The sequence below is a fragment of the Sinohyriopsis cumingii genome, unplaced genomic scaffold, assembly GCF_028554795.1.
Source record: "Sinohyriopsis cumingii isolate HCF-2022 unplaced genomic scaffold, ASM2855479v2 utg004357l, whole genome shotgun sequence".
Classification (NCBI taxonomy): Eukaryota; Metazoa; Mollusca; class Bivalvia; order Unionida; family Unionidae; genus Sinohyriopsis; species Sinohyriopsis cumingii.
Window position 1 is genome coordinate 6,903 of NW_028316730.1, and position 16,063 is coordinate 22,965.

Below are 16,063 nucleotides of genomic sequence, written 5' to 3' on the forward strand. Positions count from 1 at the left end.
ACCAATGTATCCGTAAAGTAGCAAGTGTAAAGACTGTATGAGGTTTTAACTACATAAAATATGAAACAGTAATAACCAATGTATCCGTAAAGTAGCAAGCGTAAAGACTGTAGGAGGTTTTAACTGCATCAAATCTGAAAAATTAATAACCAATGTATCCGTAAAGTAGCATGTGTAAAGACTGTAGGAGGTTTTAACTGCAGCAAATATGAAAAAGTAATACCAATGTATCCGTAAAGTAGCAAGTGTAAAGACTGTATGAGGTTTTAACTACATAAAATATGAAACAGTAATAACCAACGTATCGTAACGTAGCAAGCGTAAAGACTGTAGGACGTTTTAAATGCATTGAATATGAAAAAGTAGTAACCAATGTATCCGTAAAGTAGCAAACGTAAAGACTGTATTAGGTTCTAACTGTATAAATAAATATTGTGTTTATGAATTTTGCTTACTGACTTATGATATTCAAAACACGGAAGAATTTATGGTATTTACTGAGGGTGAAGATATGGTTCAGAACTGTATACTACAGTACGACTTGCCATGATATTTGACAAGACGGCACTATGATGTCAAACGACGTCATTATGGCGTGACGTCGAGGTTCCCAATCTTAATAGTGACGTCAACGTTTCCACGTAAATCACTTTCAGCTACTTGAACGTGCACAGCGGAATACGCTTTGGGACTTGCGATTATTTTCAACATTGAAGTTTTAAATAGAGAGATGGAAGCCATTAGTATTCCTTGCCTGCCTTCGGAAGAGGAAGGAGATGCGTAAGTTTATTTCATGAAGCATGTTTTGTTTTACTTTAAATCAAATTAAAAAGTTTAATATGTGAAGGTGTTAAGAAAATCAGCGTAAAGCTTATACTAACGTTAAACCTCTGCTTACATTCGGTCGCCACTGTGGTCATCACGACCAAGAATTCCTCTCTGGATATTTGTGTTTGTTTTGTGTCATGAATGAGGGTGACATATACTGAATAGCACTCATCTTCTACAATTGCTCACTAATCTCAGAATAATCGTAGGTGACATTCTAATCGACTTCTGTAAAAATGAACTGGGAGCAAACAACGCATGAGCTGTGGGTTATGTAATTTTTTTTCTTTTGAACGAAATTAAGCGTCATCATTTTATAAATCATGGCTATAAATTATTAGTTTGAGTACTTATTTGAGCGAGATGTCCATGATTTCATCGTTTTTAGTTTACATTTAATGCCATTTGCCTTCATAAATTCGCTACTCTTACCAATATGAACAATTCATCGTACATCTTTTGTCTGATATTTTTCTTCGATTTTATTTTAATTTTCTTCGATTCTGTTTAACAATATTCTGATCAATAGGTCCCATCTTGCTCTCGATCTTTATAGCGCTGCGAAGGACCGTATTTGATATTCTCTCTTACAGTGTGCTGCTTTAAAACAGAAATAAACTTCATTATATTTTATTATAAGAAAGCAAAATACATCAAAATTTAAAATGTGTCAAGATAAGGTAAACCATTTTCTGAAAGGTATTTATTGAATTTAAGCATACCTCGTTTCAGATTTGAGAAACTTGACATTCTCTACAAACTGTCGTCCGCACTTGGAGGACGGGTTTATGGACGTCCCGACAACTTACCCATCAGCATCTTTGTCCTCAAACAATTAGCAACTATGGATGATCCAGGTAAACTTATTTATATATGTCCATCATTACTAACATGATAATAATAATAATAATAATAATAATAATAATAATAATAATAATAAAAGTATGTTACTAAGACGGACAATCACAAAAATAAGTTACATAAAAATGATAAAAAATGACAATACTTACTGGTGTATACAACAAGCAATCTTTCTTTAGATACAATACATGCAAGACAGTCTTCGCTTCAAATTTATGTACAGTCTATACTGGTTTATAAGACATATAATACTGCTAACTACATAGATCCGGATATACCACTGCATATTGCGCTTGCAGATCTCATCTAAGTAACATGTAAAGAATAATTAGTAAAATAAACAGCATAGACCCTGATCTGCAGTCGCAGTATACGAAGGTATAAAAGAATCAATCTTGTTTGGACTGGGGCCTGACTTATATGCGAGTAGAGACGTTTTAAAAATCGCAACAAGTGTTGCTTCCAAACTATCTAACAACCTGGCTTTAAAAAGTATTATTAAAATGTACAGTGTACCTCCACATTTTGCTCACATGAAAGGAATTTTGTTTTCCAGATTTCATGTCGGAGTTTAAGGATCTTTTTGACGCAGTGAAGGAAACGGCATTTGCATTAAGTGACAAAAATACCGCCATAAAAGAGAGGAGACTGGAGGAACTATTCAGATTGTAGGTTTAACTATTATTCATCCCATTTTAAGTAACATGAAGGTGACATTAATTTAAAAAATCTCAAGATATAGTTGTAGCTCTGCAATTCACCAAGTAAATGTTTGACGTAGATTTGAATGCTTGTCTTTGCTTTGTACATCTCAGAGGAGATTACGGAGGATAAGCACTCTGTTTCTTAGTCAAGACATAGAAAAATCTCCTTCATCTTATCTTCACATCCGGAACACCTACATTTCACAACTAGGAAATTTCAAATACGCGTTTGGATGAGAAATATTTAATAGCTCAAATTTAGCCGTTTGATCTATTTACTTTTCACATCTAGAATGGAGTACATAAAAGTTGGATAGAGCAATTATCAAGGAACCATTAGAATCCTATCGTTATATGCACGCATTATTGTATTCGATAATATAAGTAATACATCCAAGATAAGTAGTGGTTTCAAAACTACCGAAAAATGACAGTAATTCCCTGATGATGATATCGTCTCCTAACATATTAAAATGCATTTCGTACTTCACTTTGATCGCTAAAGTAGCTCCAACGAGCCAGTGTTTATTACTATATAATGCAATTCCGTTTTTAAATTAAATTTGTCTGTGTTTATTTATTTGTTGTAGGTTTACATACGAAGAAAAGAATGGATGGCTTGAAGAAAAAACACGCATTATACAGCTTATGGGCATACATAGAGAAACACTGAGAAGGATTCAGTACACTGAACGGGTAAGTCTCAACTCAGTTATTATCTGATTAATTGATTCGGTGTTTTATATTTTTCTCCTTCTCTCTCTCTCTCTCTCTCTCTCTCTCTCTCTCTCTCTCTCTTCAATATCACAAGTATCCAATCTACGTATGTCTGTCTGTACGTGTGTGTGTGTGTGTGTGTGTTTGTGTGTGTTTATCTGGCAAAGAGGCATAGCTGTTGGGGTTCAGTGAAATAAATAAGGAAACAATTGACAGTTACAATGACTTTTGGGTATGTAATGTGGCACAACTCTTGGTCTTAAATTATGCAACAGAGTGAAGTGAAACCAACAGGTTTAGTAAGATCAAGAAATACTTTAATGTTTTACGTTACAAAGTGAAAATTTAAGAGACACATACAGTACAAATCCATTGCTAAAAGTACCTTTAGGGCGAAGAACTACGGTTGCTACATCATGTTACCTGCAAGATTTTGAGGCCGCCTCATTTTATACGGTGGACAATCGGCATTATCAGATGTATCCTTCATAAACAGTATTGTGGGCCTGCAGATCTCGCGTAATCATCGCTGTATTTCGCGAGTGCGAAACTTGTCGTCGCTATATCTATGTTGTCAAGGATGGATTCGATTTCCTTTCCATCAAGGGAACAACATGCACTGTTGAACAAAGCCAATATACTATTGTTAACAAATCGAACTGTGCTATTGGGATTATAATTGTTACCTTTGTTGACACTACAAGTTTTCCCTCAACTGGCAAGAATGCCTCTCATGGAAGAAAGAACCTAGACGTGACCTGCACATGCAATTCTATTTTCATTTGATTGGGGTTTCTGGCTGGGCATGAGTAATACTGAAAATCTCTTTTTCTTCCATCCACTAATAAAGGCATGTCCATGTTAAATGATGGATCAGATATGTCTATGAATTGAGCCATTGAGTATACATTATTAATTTTGTCTAATACCATTTCGAAAGCTGATTTTACAAACTCCGACGACATTATTTATAATGATGGTAGCGACATTGGTTATAGCTTTGGTAGTGCTAGAGTTACTAATCGTCGTGATCGACCTCGAAGCGATTGAGCCGACTGCGACCCCATTTGGTTTCATAGGATCTAGAATAACGCTTATGATGCCATCAACGACTCGCATTGCAAATTGTTTAACGATTCATGCAGCGCGCTAGGTCTGAGCCCTAAACATTTTTGGTGCGGCTGTGAACTATCCACGAACAGCGTCACCGAGATTAATTCCGTAATATGTCGCGTAAGCGGGTTTCGAACGAGCCCATATCAAATGCTGTATCAGATTTATATTTGAGTTCATCCATTGATTACACATTATCAATTTTATATAATATCTTTTTAAAAAGCTCTGCTTTCCTAATTCACTTCCCATTGCCAGATTTGTTATCAATGAATGTGACAATCGTCGATGAGCGGCTGCATTAACGATTTTACCAAACGCAAGCGCTATAATTTACGTTGATGGTAGAAATTGGAACTATTTTGGTTCAAGTTAGCTCGAATTGCAAACAAAACACGTCGCAGTCGATCTTGAAGCGATTGAGTTGCCTGCGATCCCGTTTGTTGCCCAACTTGTAGCAAATTTACTCTTCAGTGGCAAGAAAGATTTCACGTGGTTGGCTTGATGTCCAAACACCGAATGAAGTCCATCGGGCTGATGTTTAGTTTCATCCAGGTGTTCGTGTCCGTGATTGAAAAGGTCGAGTGCACACCTCTCAGTTAACGAATGTCGATGCTGCCAGCAGATACAAAAATAGTTTCTCCGATCTGTTTCATCACTGTTAACAGATCACAGCATGCCAGTTCGCGTTGGACGTGTCAACATTCGTCGTCATTCAGGTACTGTCGGAAGATTTAATCGTATTTTTGCAGAACGGTTATTTGGACATCAATACCCGTAGGAATTATTAATGAGATATCGGAGTAGAGTGCAATCTCGGTCTTTGGGGGATTTGTCCCTTAAGTGTCAACACTTTCGTGCGTCTCATGAATGGGTAGCACGTATTCCATTAGTCACAGCAGCACTAAACAATGTGGTCGCAAATACGATTGGATTATAATTAGCTAATGCGATTCGACAAAAGACTGTTCTATTTACTCAGAAAATTATTTCACAGCTGACAACATGATGAACACGTGGAAACAAGTTTCTTTGTTATCTGTATGCACCTGGAGAGTTAGGTCGACAGCATGGTATTACTGACCCGATATGGTCCGTCGATGTGTTTACGACCTCTGAACGGATTGATATCCCAAGACAACCAACACGTTGACACCATCCTGATGAAACGGTTTGACCAGTGCCAGTCATAGTTTAACTCGTGAATAAGTATTTCTGATACGTCTTACATAGATTTTTTTCCCAGCAAGTTCTGAAGGTTTACTGTGAACGGCAACAAGTCAGCCATAAAAAAATCTTCCAGACGCAAAGGCCTGGTCTGCGATGAGCCTTCAAAGTTAATACAACTTCTCAGCTGTAGATTACACGCGGTGTTTGCAGCTCCTCTGTACGCGCCAGTGATGTGATGAAAGTAATTTTGAATTTTGGTATCGGTGGAAGTAAAAGCTTTTTCCACTGATCCAGACATGAATGGCTGCGGAAAATTCAAAACTGTCATCGCGGGTCATAATCATGACTTCTAGGGAATAGAGCTGTTGTCGAATCCATTTTGCAGTAACATGACTCGATTTAAGAAACATCTCAACTAAATAGCGGCCACGATACAACAATGGTGGTTCAGTTTACATGTCAATATTATACCTAATTAAGACAATTTTGAAAAACACCCGATGAGAGCGCTTTAGACCACTCGGCCACTCGGCTGTTTGAAGGGAAGCTCTATGAACAAAATGTGTGTCTCAGCTTTATGTGATTTCTACTCGTATAACGCAGTCTCTAACTCAGTCTGGAATGTGATTATCAAACATAAGTAATACTATGTACAAGGCACTCTTTACTCTTTCCTGAACATATGGGTATCAAACTTAAGTCATACATGTTTGTATCGAACGTATCCACTCCTATGATCCGGCCATTGATCTTAGCGCGGCCGTTACTGTTGCCTGCAGATGAAACAAACTCTGATTCTGAGCTGAGATTGAGTATCTTCTCTCATCCAGTCAAAAGCGACATTCAAAATTAAGTAAAGTAATTTTGTTGTTGTTTGGTTGAACGCTATTTTCAGAACAAGATTAGATATACATGGCGGCAAGTGTGACTGGTGGAGGAAGAACCTGGGTAAACCCCGAGTAGAACCAAAAACCCACGAGAAGCTACTAGCAAGCTTTCTCACGTACCCACATTGGCCCAGTCCGAGACTCGAATCCATGCAGACAGGGGTGAGATGGCAGTGATCCGTAATGGTGAGCACTTTAGTCCTCTCGGCCACTCTGGGACTCTCAAAGTAATGTAAAAGGGGACGATATTAAATCGGTATTGAAAAGTTCTCTTATCCAATCAAAAGTAATCTTTCAAACATTTAAGTAACGTAAGAGGGGATGATATTAAATTTATTGATATAAGTTGAGCTGAAACATTTATGATTCTCAAGAATGTCTTATTAATGAATCTGATTCAGAAACTTGAGCTGTTTGACTCCCAGTTTTTGCATATTTCAGATGTGTTTTGGCACTTACCAAAAATCAAAGACCACTCTATCAGTGTCTAAGGAAAAGTGTACATATTTAGAAGAAACTATATTGATGACAAGATGCACACTGATGCGGTCAGAAGAACGAATTCGTGCCAAAATCGGCGAGGTTTGTATTAAATGCTTTATACTCTTCACTTCGACTATTGGTTTGTAATACTCATAGATGTCTAACTCCAATATCGAAGGTCAAATTAAAATTACAGGTCTATGTCATCCTACTGCTACGTGTTTATGCTCGAATAAACGATAACATAGAAAGAGTGAAAACAACAAGCTTTTTAAAATTTAACAAATATTTTTTTTCTCTGTAAAAAGTCTGTAAAAATGAAAAAAGGAGAGGAACTTACGGTTTCAAGAATCTAATCCAAAAACAATCTAAGAATAATCCACGAATTAAATTGCAAAAGTCCTAGTAATAAATGTTCTAATAATTTCAAGTTCTAATCCTGGTGGAAAATCCAAGATGGATGACGATGACATATGCTGTAGTCAGTACTGTGCTTATCTACAGTTCCTTGTAGAAACACAAATAATGGCACTCCGGTGTTGGAAATCCAAATTAAATTTGTAAGCAACGTCACTCCAAACATTTATATGTGAGCACTCCTCAAAATATTTCCAGAGAAAAAAGAATTAATCCTTTTGAAATTGATCTGAAGAAAATTATAATTCAAAATCTGGCTACAACAAAATAACTTGACATCAGTGTAAAAAGCCCAAAACTGAGAAATCTCTCTCAGAGCATGTCTATTAAAACTAACAAATGCATATTAATGGAAAAACCGGAATTGCGAAATCGAAAGGTGGTCACGTGGTCGTGTTTATGTCACGTACACCAAAAATGATCCTGACGACAACCAATCATTTTAAAATAAAATAGAAGTTGTTTACGAAGGTTGCTACAAATTCTGAAACAATGTCAAGAGTTAGATCAACACCTGGTGTTTAAGAAAAAATGATTCAGGTCAACTAACGTTCTGGAAAAATATCATCTCCAGTGAATATATTTACATTATAATGGCATATAATAGAATACAAAATTTAAAACTGACAAACAATTACATTAAAATAAATATGAATTAAATCAGATATATGTAACACTACAAATCGATCATAATCCTTGTTGTATTTAATGCCTAAACGGAAAACACATCAAAAGAAAGATGAGTATATGACATTTGGTTTGTTTGTAGCAATCAACCTGTCTCCACGTAGAAAATGAAAATAAGAGCTGAGATATTGCTTAATGAAGAAATATTAATATTTTACTCCGAGATAAAACACAATTTTTCAAGGTTAATTAAAGATAATATTAACTTCAGATGATTGATTCCTGCTGAAGAATCAGGAAACAATTTCCCAAGCAGCAACGAGAATATTTTAAATTCTCAGTTTGAGAAAGAAAGATTAAGCTGTTTAGTAAAGCTAGATGCAAATTGATGAAGCTAGGGTCAGACTGATGAAGCTGAAGTCCGGTTGATGAAACTATAGTCCGATTATTAAACCTGTAGTACGACTGATGAAACTAGAGTTAGATTATTAAACCTGTAGTTCGACTGATGAAGTTATGGTCATTTTTAATAAAACTAAGGTCAGACTGATGAAGTTAGAGTCAGATTGGTCAAATTAAAGCGCGATTGATGAAACTGGACTCCTATTGATGAAGCTAGAGTCCGACTGATAAAGCTATGTTCCAATTGATGAAGCTAGAGTCCGACTGATAAAGCTAAAGACGGATTGATAAAGCTAGAGTCAGATTTATGATTATTGTTATTATTATTAAAACATTTTATCTTTCAGCTTGCTGCACGACTTAAGGAAAGTTTGGTATTCTCCGTTCAATCCAAAATTGAGAAAATCTTGATGATGCTCAGAGAGGTGACCAAACGAAATGACTCATAGTAAGTTAAATGAGTGTTTCCGTATCCTTCTTTCCGTTTCCTTTATATATGTGCAATTCGTTCGTGAGTGCGTTTTTCAGTGCTGGCTGTGTTCACAACGTCATACTACTCCACCTTCACCGTGCCAACCAATGAAAATAATTTTCATGGCTTGTAGATGGTCACAGACGATTAGAATGTTGTTGTTGTTGTGGGGTTTAACGCCGTTTTATAGCACACGATATGCTATGCATGGCGGACAGAATTAATTGTGGAGGAGGAACCAACTACCCACGAGAAGCTACAGGCAAGCTTTCTCACATACCCACATTGGAAGAATCCTAGACTCGAACCCGGGTTAGAATGTTGATACGTCCCAGATATAGAGGACTTAGATGAATTTCAGTAATTTACATAAAGTCAAAACAACTTCCAAGTTATTAGTTTCACCTGTCTAAGACTCGGAATATGTCGTAAACAAAATTGCACATACGTATACTCTGTATTTTAGCGAGACTCTAGATTACGACATTGGAACATAAACTGGCTCTTGGGTCCCAACTTGCAAACCCTTTAAACGTCAACGCTGTGACTTTAAACAACATACTTGACACGACAAAACCAATATTTATGATATATATATATATATATATATATATATATATATATATATATATATATATATATTCAGACATACACCAAAAAACCGGCTCCAGAGTCAAACTGGACATTCTTTATAACACGTGTGATTTTGGAACACACTCAATGAAGCAAAAATAACTAAATAAATGCGTTACTGAACTGCTTTAGGACGAATAGGATATTTAAAAAATTCAAATGATATTGAGTACAAATAACACTGAAACTAAACCGTTCATATTGATTATTCCTTTCATTTTTCACTGCTCTGGTATGGTTTAATTATGTACTTTAGCTGCAATTTAAACGTGTTAATTGGTCATCTTACTCTATTGTAAATAATATTTAAAGTATCATTTTTAATTAATAAGAATCAGACAAAGCTTTGTTTTTTGTAGGTTTATCTAAATAAAATTGGGGATGTAGGAATTATCAATAAGTTCGTTATGAAGGCTGTTAATGTATCTATAGTGTATGCTGAAAATGTACATGGTATGCAGTCCGCAAAAAACGACAATAAAAACAATGCGAAATGATAGCAAAATCGGCTTCCTAGTATATCTGTACCAAGATCGTATATTTTTCTCTTTATTAAATTCCAGTTTCCATGTTATCTTTCTATATTCATTTACTCTGTCTTTGAACAAAATTTAATAGATTGCAAGACTATGTATTAAAATAGTTTCATCACCAATAAAAGACACAAACTCTACACTTGTGTTACTATACTCGTAGAGGATGTGTATACTAGAGAATGTGCAATAAAAGACACAAACTCTACACTTGTGTTACTATACTCGTAGAGGATGTGTTTGATAGAGAATGTGCAATAAAAGAGACAAACTCTACACTTGTGTTACTATACCCGTAGAGGATGTGTATAATAGAGAATGTGCAATAAAAAACACAAACCCTACACTTGTGTTACTATACTCGTAGAGGATGTGCTTAACAGAGAATGTGCAATAAAAGACACAAACTCTACACTTGTGTTACTATACTCGTAGAAGATGTGTATAATAGAGAATGTGTTTTAAAAGGCACAAACTCTACACTTGTGTTACTACATTCGTAGAGGATGTGTATAATAGAGAATGTGCAATAAAAGACACAAACTATAATTGTGTTGCTATAATCGTACAGGATGTGTATAATAGAGAATGTGTTTTAAAAGACACAAACTCTACATTTGTGTTACTATACTCGTAGAGGATGTGCATAATAGAGACTATGCAATAAAAGACACAAACTCTACACTTGTGTTACTATACTCGTAGAGGATGTGTATAATAGAGAATGTGCAATAAAAGACACAAACTCTACACTTGTGTTGCTATACTCGTAGAGGATGTGTTTAACAGAGAATGTGCAATAAAAGAAACAAACTCTACACTTGTGTTACTATACTCGTAGAGGATGTGTATAATAGAGAATGTGCAATAAAAGACACAAACTCTACACTTGTGTTACTATACTCGTAGAGGATGTGTATAATAGAGAATGTGCAATAAAAGACCTGAACTCTGGATTTGAGAAAATATACTTGCTTAAAATATGTATAATATAAACCGTAAATTTAAAAGCTTGTTAAATGTATCATTGCAGTATTACCAAGGTGGATCCATCGGTTTTAAGTCGAAGACTGGTAGAAGTGATGTCATGGACATATAAGACCCCGCTCGTTAACGTAAGTCATGTATATTACGTTAATTAAAAGACGAATTATTCCCAAACACACGGAAACCATGGACACACCAACATAAACAACTTGTATTTGCTACCTACAAAATTAAACTAGTTCTTTATAATTTAGCTAACAAAAACATTGTATCGATTAAAACCACCGTCATATAGAAGTATGTAAAGCCAAACATGTGCATTCAATCGCATCCCTTTTTAGTTCTGATGGTCAAGACCGCAGGTGATACATACATTTTGATGAATTCTATTTCATAAAGTTGCTGAGTGTAGAAATGAAATTGTTTTAACTATAAATACTGACAGCAACAATATTTAATTATTTGATTATTGTATCGTATTCCCTAACATAAGTACTGACAGCAACAATATTTAATTATTTGATTATTGTATCGTATTCCCTAACATAAGTACTGACAGCAACAATATTTAATTGTTTGAGTATTGTATCGTATTCCCTAACATAAAGCTACTGTCTATATAGGTTCACTTCATGCATTTTGACAGGAGTAACAATAGGTACAGCAGAAGGGAGACCGTTTTTCTGCACAATAGAGATAGCGAGATAAAAACTTACGAACACAAGAAAATTATTTTTATTTCGTTAATGCTCTTTATTTTAAAGGCTGATGAATTCCCTCGCTTCTCTGTCTCTCTGATGACCCCACAAATGGAGAAGAGCATATACAGCGCCCTCTGTCGACCTGCCGAAAATAATTCTGGGACTAGGAGTAGTGTTCCTATTACACGTGAGTGTGTGGTTATTCTTAAAACTGTTTCCTGACAACAAGTTTCATCACATCAATAATTGATTATTCTACCTCATCCTCACCCTCACCACCACCATCATCATCACCTAGCTCTCACTTTCGTGCTCTCTCTCTCTTTCTCTCTCTTGCCATATATATATATATATATATATATATATATATATATATATATATATATATATATATATATATATGCACAATTTAAATTTTCAGATGAGCACACCAACATATATGTGAAGTCTTCTGAAAGTCTGTATATTCAGAATGGTTCCTGGACAAGTTGTCGACGAGGTAGGTGCGACTTAGGAATTTCATCTTTTCTTATTACAATAAATATGTTGCACAGAATAAACTCTAACGTAAACTCGAGGTACCAAGCCCGTGCACATAACTAACTCATATCCGTTGAGAAACCATCGATATCACTGTTATCTTGTGGAGAGATTCAAGGTAGATTAGCATATTATGATGTGATTCAAGTATAGAAGCAAAATGATAAAGAAACAAGTGTTGTAATACACGGGGTATCCTTTGTTCAGATATGTACAAGTGTTGTAATACACGGGGTATCCTTTGTTCAGATATGTACAAGTGTTGTAATACACGGGGTATCCTTTGTTCAGATATGTACAAGTGTTGTAATACGCGAGGTCTAGAATGCTGAGACTGGCAAAATGTGTTACATTGGGGTATACTAATTTGAGACTAAATGAAAGAGTTGTTACAAGTCTATGCTCTTAAAATAAGTAACAGAAAAGGGTGAAAGACAACAAACATTGTATGATTCAACAAATAATTTATTTCTCTAGGATACAAACTGAAAACGAGTAAAAAGAAAGTACGGTATTACGAATTAAAACCCTAAATAATCCAACAATCACATACACAAGTCCTGATAATTTAAAGTCCTGAATAAAATTCAGTAGAAGTCTGGACTAAGTCCAACATATGTGTCAGTTGTGGCTTATAGAGTGTTGACGTATCAACAATCTTTTGTTGAATGACAGTAATACAATTCCAAGTTTGAATTCTCTATTAATTCCAGTGAATGTCTCTGTCCAAGAATTTTATCAGAGCCCATTTGTATCTCCAGAGGAAATACTCCCTTGAAATCAATGATCTAAAGAAATACAATTTTCAGCCCAAAAATGAAATCCTGGTCTCAAAATATCATGCAACTTCAGAGTGCTAGATCTTAAAGCACGCTTCCCCAAAAAATCATCTCAGTTACAAGATTATATAGTTATCTGCTTGACCTTAGGTCCCAGTTAGTATTTTCTAAAAACAAACCATTACCTGATGGAAAAATAACCTTCTAGAATGAGCCTGATGTTTACAAAATGCAACCATAACATGGATTATGTAAACTTCACTTAGGAAATTCTAAAACCTAGACCTCGACTCAAATAAATATATTTTAATAATAATACTGATTTTAATCCCATAAACACTGACAATAATTTAACTGTGTATTAGTTGCTTACACAGAATAAAATAAAAAAGTCAATTTGGGTCAAGCAAAAATTAATTCAATTTTAGACAAAGTCAAATCCAACATACAATGTTACATTACAATAGCATGAAATGGACTAATAAAAAAATAATAAAACTAGCAAACAATTAAATTAAATATACATAACATAATACATGGAGGTTTACAATGTTCAGATATGAAAAAGGTGTTGCAATACACAGGGTATACTACGTTGAGATAGGACAATATTTTGTATTATTATATGCTCATTTTTTTCAACGTTAACTTTACATTGTCAAAATCGTTCAATATTCCCCGATACTGAACGCGCGCGACAATACACATATAGCATTCACGTGAATAAAGGAACTACTTTCTATTGTAAACAAACAATGACGCAGACACCAGCACTTTTGATTTGTAAACAAATAATATACACTCGCGTAAGAGGCTCTTTACGTTGTGGTTATTTAAATTTGTTTCTGAATGAACAAAAACATGTTTTGTGGACTGCAAAACAAAAAACCCAGCTGTTTTTGGCACATTCCGCGTTGATACAATGTTACGGATTTAGGCTAGCTGCATTATGTAAAAGACGGACGATTATGTCCTTACAAATAACATACAAGTGACAAGGCATATACTGTCGTCTGTATCTGGTGATAAGAATGGCAAAATAAAATATACTTACAGTTTTACGTCCTGAATTTCCTCAAAATGTTTTTTCTTAATTCTGCAAATCCGAATTACATGAGCCATGTCATAGGTTTTCAGTCTGGATTACACATTTCGAAAGTGTGCTGTAATTTCGATGATAAGTGCAATTGCATCCTCCTTACTGCACTCAAAATGAAAACACATTAAATTCCATAGCGTCTTTTTGAAAATTGCAATTGAAAGACTTTATTTTTTCCCACGTTATGATTTCAAACATTCAGTGACAGAACAGAAACACATTTGCAGACGTAAACACACTTCTCCCGCGCCACTTCAATCCGATGTATTTCATATATAATTTGCACGGATGAATCCAGTCCAAAATCACAAACTTTCGTCGAATCCAAACAAAATACCAAAATATATTCACTCCAGATCAAATGGAAAAGTCGTTGCAATGCGCATTCATTCACAATACGACTGCAAATTTCAATTTTAACTAGACACGCCATTTTCTTTCGAAACTTATGTCGACCGCGCGACTAAGTTCAAATTTATCTGGGCGGAGCTATGTGCGCATTAATAATGATGTCATTTTGTAATGTCAAATCTGCGCTTGTGTATTTAGTTTGGAATACGGCATTCATTCGTTTACGTTGTTTCTTGTAATGAATTTTGTTTATAAACCTTAGGTAGAATAAAAAAAATGAGCATATAATAAAAAGGTTACTGCATTTGTATGGGAAAATATGAACTCGTTCATATTTTCCCATACAAATGCAGTAACCTATAAATACACCGTGTATGCTTTGTTCAGATAGGAAACACGTTTTGTAAAATATGCATATTACTATGTGCAGATTTAACATTATAATATTCACAAGAAAAGGGTGAAAGTTGTCGCATCTAATAACATCAAGGTGCGCACATTACAGACAATAAGTGTAATTATTCAGCTTGGTCTGTTGCTAAGTAAATTAATTCATTTTTGAAAGAATTAAATATTTAATTAAGAAAAAGAAATCTTAATGAACGGAACAATTTTTCTTTGTAATCTAATATTTGTATACATATTTTAACATATATATCACACTTTCCTGACATGTTTTTGTAACGGTATATATTATTTTGCTTTGTGGTATATCTAGAAATATCAAGATAATAGTCAGCTTTTTAAATCTCTATGTTGACGAAATTAAAATACTTCAACAGTCGATGTCCGTGACACTAATTATTACCATGCCTAGCTGATGTGTACCTTATATATATTTTTTGTTTCAGCCCGCAGAATCAAGCAGAAACTCGTGTCCAAAGATGCAAAGAGGGCATTTGGATGGACCAGATCCAACCTTCTCAGCCCAAAACGCTGGGTCCTGTACTCCATGTCTAATGTCCAGAAGATTTACTAGCCCGAAATTGAAATTCCTACCTTTAAATATCTACTGATTACCTGTGTCTTTACGGTTATGCTCCTTCTAACACGCATGTCGTGTGCATGATGTTCATTTGCTGCTGTCAAAGCTGATAAATAATGAGATTCTTACGATCGGAAGAAAATTTCTACGTCAGTCTAGCTGATGGTTTCGTCTTACGTTGTACGTTCGAATATTTAGGCAAACTTGTATTTGTATGACAATGTTAACGCTGTGTGATTTTGTTGAAAAATGTTAGCTAGAAAACATTTTTTAATTTCATTTTAAATGTGAGACTCACATTTTCGCCTTTCTGAAACTGGGCGTTACTTCTGACATTATGCTTTTACAGTTGACCCTCACACTGACCCAAGCGAAATATCTGAATCGTGAAGTAAAGTGTAACGGTGAGAAAAACTAATTTAGTTCATCATAAGCAATAATGTGTTCTTCTTTAAACATCAGTATATTGGCTATTTCTCATACCAAATGCGAAACTGTTGAGTGAAACCTGATTAATGGCAAGGGTGCACTCTCTTGATGCTATGCTTTATAAAGATTACCCAGTAATTAATGTATATAGATACTTTTTTGACTTTATTTTGCTCTTGTTGAACCCCATGTTCAGAAATTTTACGAACACATTGTACATCGTGCACACTGCACATATGATACGCTTCCAACAACGAGTCTCTCAATTATGCACCGCAGTGTTGCAGTTTCTACTGAAATTGAAAATTGAAAGAAAAAGTAACCCCTTTTCTGATTTTCCCCTAC

The 16,063-nt window shown here is 35.0% G+C and overlaps 3 long non-coding RNA genes across 3 annotated transcripts; all 3 read left to right on the forward strand.

Annotated features, from left to right (window-relative positions):
• The first annotated feature begins 679 nt into the window (after nt 1–679).
• LOC149769196 (uncharacterized) lies at nt 680–1,723 on the forward strand. The gene is made up of 2 exons (XR_016419362.1): nt 680–780; nt 1,561–1,723. It is a non-coding gene; the product is annotated as an uncharacterized LOC149769196 (long non-coding RNA).
• Nucleotides 1,724–2,258: 535 nt separating this feature from the next.
• On the forward strand, nt 2,259–6,839 carry LOC149769197 (uncharacterized). The gene is made up of 3 exons (XR_016419361.1): nt 2,259–2,357; nt 2,984–3,089; nt 6,722–6,839. It is a non-coding gene; the product is annotated as an uncharacterized LOC149769197 (long non-coding RNA).
• A 4,770-nt stretch (nt 6,840–11,609) lies between these two features.
• On the forward strand, nt 11,610–15,354 carry LOC149769198 (uncharacterized). The gene is made up of 3 exons (XR_016419360.1): nt 11,610–11,722; nt 11,957–12,034; nt 15,156–15,354. It is a non-coding gene; the product is annotated as an uncharacterized LOC149769198 (long non-coding RNA).
• Nucleotides 15,355–16,063: the final 709 nt, after the last annotated feature.